We start from the raw sequence: 8214 nt of genomic DNA, 5'->3' as shown, positions 1-8214 counted from the left end.
CAATCAACACCTCATCTAACCAAGATGAGAGTCTACATGTAGACCTAAATGAAAAAGAAACTCATCCAATGGTTTAGAAGACAGCAAGAACTAAGGGAAAAGGCAAAATGAAATCAGGTATTGAAAGTATGACAATAAATTTGGACAATATGTTTACAAAATTTACTGAGTATACAAACATAAAAATGACTGAAGTTGAAATGGGAAAAAAACTCAAAGTTGAGGAGATGAAAGCAAGCGCTATCGAGATGAAAGCAAAAACTGTCTTTGCCAAAGTTCAACTAAAGGAATATGCAATCCTTTCAATGGATACTTTACAAATGATGGAGGTGCAATTTATTATCCATGAACATCTATGTCAAGAGATTAGGAGAAGATGGAATATGTAATTTTTATTTATTATAATTTTTAATTATTATATTTTTTAATTAATGTAATTTTTTATTATTGTACTTTTTTTAATTAATGCTTTCTTAGTTTGCTTGATTGAGATGTTAGCTCCTCTGTTTTTGAAATATTTTATTTAGAAAGAAAAATAAATAAATCGGGCGACTCACCGAAACAAGTATCCATAATTAATGCACAATTTATGAGAATCATTATTAATATAGCAGTGGTAATATATGTACAATTAATGTACAATTTGATTAACGAAAAGTAGTCATTGGAATATATACGCTCAAATATAGATGTTGACAAGTAAAAAAAATAGACATCTTGTACTCTACAATTCTTCATTTTAAACATAGACTTGAATTGGTTTCCTCTAAAATGTCTCAATATTCAAGTAGCACCAGCTCTGACCCGACAAGTGAAAATGAAGTTCAAGTTGAAATTGTTAACGAAGGTTATGATTCGGGGAATGAGCTAATGTCATTGATACTTCAACAAAGCCGACAAATAATTGAAGCATATTAAAGTAATAACGAGATGTGGCGAAGAAGGTTCATCCAATGAAATCGTGAAGCCGTGCATGCGAGGCTCTTCAATGATTATTTCTCCACAAACCTAGTGTATGTAGATCAACTATTTTGAAGACTATTTCACATGCGAAGAGATTTATTTTGTCGCATAATGAATGTATTTGAGAGTCGTTCTTCATATTTTCAACAAAGGGAAGATGCAGCGAGAAGAAAAGGCTTGTCACCACTATAAAAATGCATGACTGTGATTCACTAATTGTCTTATGGAGTCCCAGCCGACCATCTCAATGAGTACCTATGCATGGGTAAATCAACCGCCATCAAGTGTCTTTTCAACTTTTGTGGTTATGTGGTTGAACTATTTGGTGATCGATACTTGAGAAAGTCGAATGCTGATGACGTTCAACATCTTCTTCAAATGCATGATGAAAGACATGACTTCCTTGGAATATTGGACATCCTTGATTGCATGCATTTGGAATGGAAAAATTGTCCACTTATTTGGAAATGCCAGTTTACAAGAGGTCATGGATCACCAACAATGAAACTTGAAGTGGTCGCGACTCAAGACTTGTGGATATGACATGCATTCTTTGGTGTCACAGGTTCACTTAATGATATTAATGTGTTGTATGAATCTCCTATATTCAACAACATCTTGCAAGAAATTAAAATACCCCGAAGATTAATTTCACGGTCAACTAGACTCAATAAACGAAGGGACATTATCTAACAGATGGAATATATCCGGAATGAGCTACTTTCGTCAAGGCTTCTCCTTGCCTAGAAGATCCTAAGAGAAGGTTGTTTAAAGAAAGACAAGAGGCTATAAGAAAAGATGTTAAACAAACATTTGAGATGCTCTAAGCTCAATAGGCAATTGTCAGACGTCTAGCTCTTTATTGGTACAAAAAAAAGTTAAAACATATTATCTTAATATGTATTATTTTACACAACATGATTATTGAAGATGAGGAGGGTCAGGTGATAAATTGGTATAATGATGAAGATGATGAATCTGCACAACCCATCCAAGATTTAAATCGAGGATTTCAAAATTATCTATGGACAGGTACGGATCCAGAAATTAGAAGTGGGCTGTGCTAATCCTGAGTTGGTCTAGTCCACTATAAAAGAGGTCCAACTTCACTTTGCATGAGCACACTACCAACTCATTTCCCCTTATATTTTCACCAAATTTTAAATTTTTATTGAATGATTTTTTTTAAATTTAATATCTAATTTGTAGACGTTGAAAATTTGGACGCCATGGCGGAAGACCTAGTTGCTGATGCTAGAGCGTGTCGTCGACGGTGAAGTAGAAGTATTCAGTCCACGAGCTTGTCATGTGAACATTCTTGAGCATTATATCTCATTTAAGACCTCAATATATAGTTGCTCGCCTCTTGCGTTGGCATAGCTATAAGGGTATGCTAATATGGAGGACATGTCGATCCGGTTGTGGTAATTGGGACCGAGGATGACCATGTCGACGACTACATCTCTGTAGGCGAGGGCTTGGCTATGAAGAGAGTGGTCGTGACCACGAGTGGCGATAAGGAAAGGACATGGGAAGAAAAATATAAGAAACAAAAGAACATAAGAAGAAGAAGCTAAGTCGACGTATGGAGGCAAGACCGTGGGAGCCGAAAAAATAAAAAAGAAAAGAGATGAGAGAATATATTTTTAAAAAACTCTCTGACTTTCTAAATTGATTGAACCGATTTAATATAATTAAATTTGATTCGGTAATAATTGTTGGTGCAACATCCCTCAGGTCAAGGTTGACCTGGTTGACCAAGCTGAGTCTTGGTTTGAGTTTAGATGTTTGACAATAAGAAATTGATTGAAGAAGAGTCAAGTAGGTCAAGGTTGACCGGATACTTGACTGGGAAGTCCTAACTGGGATGTTAGGTAGAATGAAAGTCCTGGTGAGTGAAGCCAGGTGAAAGCCCTAGTGAGTGAAGCTAGGCAGATGGAAAACCCTAGTGAGTGAAGCTAGGTGAAAGCCCTAGTGAGTGAAGCTAGGCAGATGGAAAACCCTAGTGAGTGAAGCTAGGTGAAAGTCCTGGTGAGTGAAACCAGGCAAGGGAAAATCCAGATGGATCAAGGATGATCGGACATCTGGTGTTGGGAAGTCCAAGTAGGTCAAAGGATTGACTGGATACTTGGCACGAGGAAATACAGATAGGTCAAAGGGATTGACCAGACATCTGATGGAAGTCCAAGTAGGTCAAAGGGAGTGATCAGATACTTGGCATGAATAGAAAAGTCCAAGTGGGTCAAAGGGATTGACCAGACACTTGGTGGGAAGTCCTAGCAGGTCAAAGGAGTGACCAGATGCTAGGCATGGTGTACCAACAGGTCAAGGTTGACCGGGTGTTGGTTTGGTAGGCTTGAGACTTGGTTTTGGGCAAAATCCAAGATCTGGATGATCGATTCAGAGGCTGATCGATCGATGGATCGATCCAAGCCTTCTAGCGAGCAGAGATCCGGATCGATCCGTGGATCGATCCAGATGTCAATCGATCGGTGGATCGATTGGGGGCCCTCGCGCGATAAGCGCCGGATCGATCCATGGATCGATCCGCATTTTCCCAGAGCACAGAGGCGCTCTGGATCGATCCGTGGATCGATCCAAAGCATCCCCGATCGATTGAGAACATTCGAATCGATCGGGATCCGACCGTTGGCGTCGATAAAGGCCGCAGGCGCATGATTCCTTCGGCATCTCTTCTCCGATTCACTCCAGATTTCTCGCCAGCTCCTCCACAGCACTCACAAAGCTCAGATCGCCAATTCTTGAAGGATCTTGGAAGTTCTCCAAGTCAAGAGGCGGATCAAAGCCAAGAAGAGAATCTAGGGTTAGGGTTTATACTCATTGTAAGCTTGTAAACTTGTATTTCTTGTATCCTTTCCCTCTCTTTTTGTATTGAGTCTTGTAGGGCTTCTCCGCCCTTGGTAGTTACCATAAAGGAGAGTTTTATTTAGTGGAGGGTGTGTGTGTTGGTGTGGATCCTTGGATTAGTCACCTCTTGTGAGGTGGATACCAAGTAAACCAACCGTGTTAGCGTTGTGTGATTGTTTCTTTGTATTTCCGCTGCACATCTTTGAAGAAACAAGCAACGAGCAACGAGCGAGCGACGAGCTATTCACCCCTCTAGCTACTTTTGGTCCTAACAAGTGGTATCAGAGCGAGACCGATCTTCACCGGAATCATTGCCGGAAGGGTCAAGCATAACAAGAAAAGCTAGAGGGTGAAGAAGTTGAAGCAAATTCATCAAAAGTCAAAGATTTCAAGAAGCTCAACTTCAAGATGCAATTCCAAGATGGACTTGGATTTGACACAAGGGTGGCTCCACCATACACTTCCACGAGCTTCGATTCTTGGAAATCAAGAATCGAAAACTTTCTTATGATGGAGATAGAGCAATGGTTTGCTCTAATGGAAGGATTTGAAGCTCCAACAAACTCCAAGGGCAAGCTTCTCAAGAAAAGCAAATGGAGCTCGGAGCAAGTCCAAAGGTGCGATGCAAATGACAAAGTGACCAAGCTTTTGGTCAATTTACTGCCAAGCACCATCCTTTGCAAAATTGGAGAATTTGAAGATGCAAAGGAATTATGGAGCAAATTGGCCAAGCTTTATGAAGAGATACCCTCCACTGTACAAGAGCAAGAAGTATCCAGAGAGGGTGACTCTTTGGAGCAAGACCAAGAGGAGGACTCCGAGGTTGAGAGATGCTCAACCTCCGAAGAAGAGGAAATCCAAGAAGCTTCATCCTCAAGGGAATGCAACGAAGGGAACAAGGAGGGAGCATACTCCTTGTTTCATATTCAAGATGGTGAAACTCCACCTCTAGGATTGAGGGGGAGCAATCCTTGGTGACGCCGGATCAAGAAGAAGGAGAAGCTTCTACATCCGGGTCAAGAGACAAAGAGGAGGAAGAAGATTCTACCTCCACAAGTCAAGAAAAATCAAATGGAGGAGAATCAAGGTCCGATCAAGAGGAAGCTTCTACCTCCGGATCTAAAGAAAATGCCACCCCTACAAGCAAAGGTATAAATATTTCAATTAATAATAAAAATCATATTATATGTTTTGAGTGTAGGGAACATGGGCATTACAAGAGCAAGTGCCCTAAATTGGCCAAGAAAAAGGGCCAAGTGGCACAAAAAGGCAAGGTGAAGCCCAAGGAGATCATCCCCAACACAAAGAAGAGCAAGGAGCATATTATATGCTTCTCTTGCAATCAAAAGGGGCATTACCGAAGTCAATGCCCCAAGGGGAAGAAGGTGGTCAAGGCTCAAGGAGGCACTAGTCAAGGGGGAGCCTCCAAGGTAAAGAAGAAGGTATCTTTTATTGAGCCTACCCCTTTACATTATGGTAAAAAGCATGATAGTTCTAATTTTTATCATTTTAATGCGATTTACCATAAGAATAGGAAGCATGAGGACTTTAAGGAAAAGCATGTGGCTCTACATGTCAAAACTACCCAACCTAAGGTTAGGAAGGTAGATGGACACTTGGGCAAGAACACTAAGGATAATAGATACAAGCCCAAAAACAAAAATGCTCATGAGTGTAATGAAAAATCAAAATCTAAGGATTTAATGATAGAAAATCAAGTCTTGAGATCAAGACTTGATAAAATGGAAAAGACCCTAAAAGGATGGAAAATATCCTAAAAGGGCAAAATGAGCATAACCTAGGTTTAGGGGTACAAAAGCCATCCAATGGCCATAGAGGTTTGGGATACAAACCCAAAGCTAAAAGGGATGTGCCTAGTTATCATAGGGTTCCATATAGCTATGGAACAAACCCTAAGTCTAGAGGTCAAGTCAAAGATACAAGGGAAGATATCCCTAGAAGTATCTTTGCAACCAAAGTGACTAAGACTTCTAAGAAGTCTAAGAAAGTCACTAACAAGGTCACAAGGGAGGCTATCCCTAGAGTTGACCTAGAAAATGTGACCAAGGCTTCTAAGAAGCTCAACAAGGTCACTAGGAAGGTATCTAGGGAAGTTATCCCTAGTGAGTACCTAGAGCATCCAAGGAGCACCAATAGGTGTTGGGTTCCTAGGAGCATTTTCTCTACCCCATAAATGGGTTAGAGAGTGTCAACTCCGATTAGAAGGGTAGTTAACCCAACTTTGAGGAAATTGACACTCAAGGAGCATTTTCAAGGTTTTGTTAACCTTTGAAAATGAAATGGAATTATTATTTACTCCTTGAAAGAGTAAAATGTGCCTAATGATGGAAGAATTGATTTTAATCTTAAATGACACATATTGGGAAATTAATAAGAACTACCAAGTTGGGAGTGTGGTATGTTCTTAGGAAATTTAAGGCAATCCGGGCCTTATTTTAAAAGTGCTACTCTTGTGAAAAATGAAATATGCCAACATTTGAGGATATGCTTAATTTCGACTGGCACAAATTAATCAAGGGAATTAGAAATGCCAATTTAGGCTTTGGCATTTTCATGAAGCACTTTATGGCAATCTAGGTTTAAGTTGTAAGTTTAGCTAAGATTTTAAGGATACTTATATAGTTGATGTAGGTATATTTTATTTATGCTAAATCTTACCATGATCGTTTGCCCATCATATGCCATGACATCATATTTATTTTTACATTCATGTTTTATTATGCAAAATCCAAAAATACCATGTCATGACATTCATACATCATGTAGTTATAGGATATTTTCTTTTGAAAATTATTCCTTTTTGATGTATGCCATAACATTATCATGCATTAAGTTTAATGTCTTGTAATTAAGGACAAAAGGCATTTAACAACACTTATTAACAAGTGACATCCTAGGTGGGTGTCTAATATCTCCAAAATGCCTAGATAGATATGCATGATCCCTAGATTAAGGGCAAAACCAAAATCTACATCTCACAAAGACCTATAAGATGATTTGTATGTGTTTTTAGTACACATTAGATACAAGTGAGATGTTAGGATGATGAATAAAGCTCAAGATGTTGATTTAGTGCATTCTTTTGAGTTTTAGGTTCATCAAAACACATAGTTATGTGTTTTCCCATCATTGGGAAAGCTAATGTACAAGTCATGTGCATTATGCCCAAGGAACATGATGGGATATTGGTTTTGAAAATGTTTTCAAAGAGATTTTGGAAAACCTTGGTGAAGGCTATCTCTTGATAGTAATCACCATTGAATAGTTAGACACAAACTTGAAGAAAACGCTAAAGTTTTAGCAAGTTTTCAAGATTGTGTCAATCTTTGAAAATATGATGTATTTTCATAGAAAACTATTTTTCCATGATTGAGTATGCCCTAAATAATGTGTACACGAAATTTCATGATTTTTGTAGAATTTTCTAGGGGTTTCTGAAGTTGACTGAAATGGAATTTCAGCAACTATCAGAGCTCCGATCGATCCATGAATCGATTGGAGTGCCTGAATCGATCCGTGGATCGATTCAGAAGGCAAGTCCCCCGCGAGCAGAAGCTCGCTGGATCGATCAGCCGATCGATCCAGGTAATCTGAATCGATCAGTGTGTTGGGATCTTAGATGGCTAGAGGGGGGGGGTGAATAGCTCCTTTAAAAACTTAAACGAAAACTTCTACACAGATAATCGTTAGCACAGCGGAATTGGACAACTAAAGGAGAGAAAAACACAAGCACACTAACACTAGGATTTACGAGGTTCGGGGATAACTTGCCCCTACTCCTCGGCGTGTCCGTAAGGTGGACGACTCCTTGATCTTCGGTAGATCGCACCCCGGATAAACTCCGGCTAAAGATCCTCCTTCTCGGTGGAGTAACCTCTCCACAAAGATCACAAGAGTAGATTTGAAAGTGAAGCACAATTACTTACAGAGTGTGGCTAAAGGATTGAATAGTTTAACTTACAGCCACGAAGCAGAAAAACAACGACAGGAGGAATCAGCCAAGAGCTCAACAAAAACGCACAGCCTCTTGCTTGAACGACAGAGAGAGTTTTTCCAGACTGTTAGCGATCCTCTCCTCTTCCTCCTTCTTATTTCTCTGCTTTCTTCACTGCGTTTGCCTGCATCGAATCACTGCAAACAAGTAGCGTATCACTGTCGCCAAACCAGGCGTCGCCAATCACGCTTCTTCCTCATCTGAACTCACACCAATACCATCCTTGGTCTTCACTGGTGTCTCTGAGCTCGAACCAATAAGGAAGAGTCAAGCTGATCGCAACCAGTGAGCCAACTGAACAAGCCAGTGAACGTTGACCCTTCTTTTGCACAATTTGCAGCGATAACCAGTAGAAAAACCATTTTGTT

Source organism: Zingiber officinale, chromosome 1B, assembly GCF_018446385.1.
Source record: "Zingiber officinale cultivar Zhangliang chromosome 1B, Zo_v1.1, whole genome shotgun sequence".
Classification (NCBI taxonomy): Eukaryota; Viridiplantae; Streptophyta; class Magnoliopsida; order Zingiberales; family Zingiberaceae; genus Zingiber; species Zingiber officinale.
The sequence above is the reverse complement of the archived record's forward strand: the minus strand, read 5'-3'. Positions refer to the sequence as shown.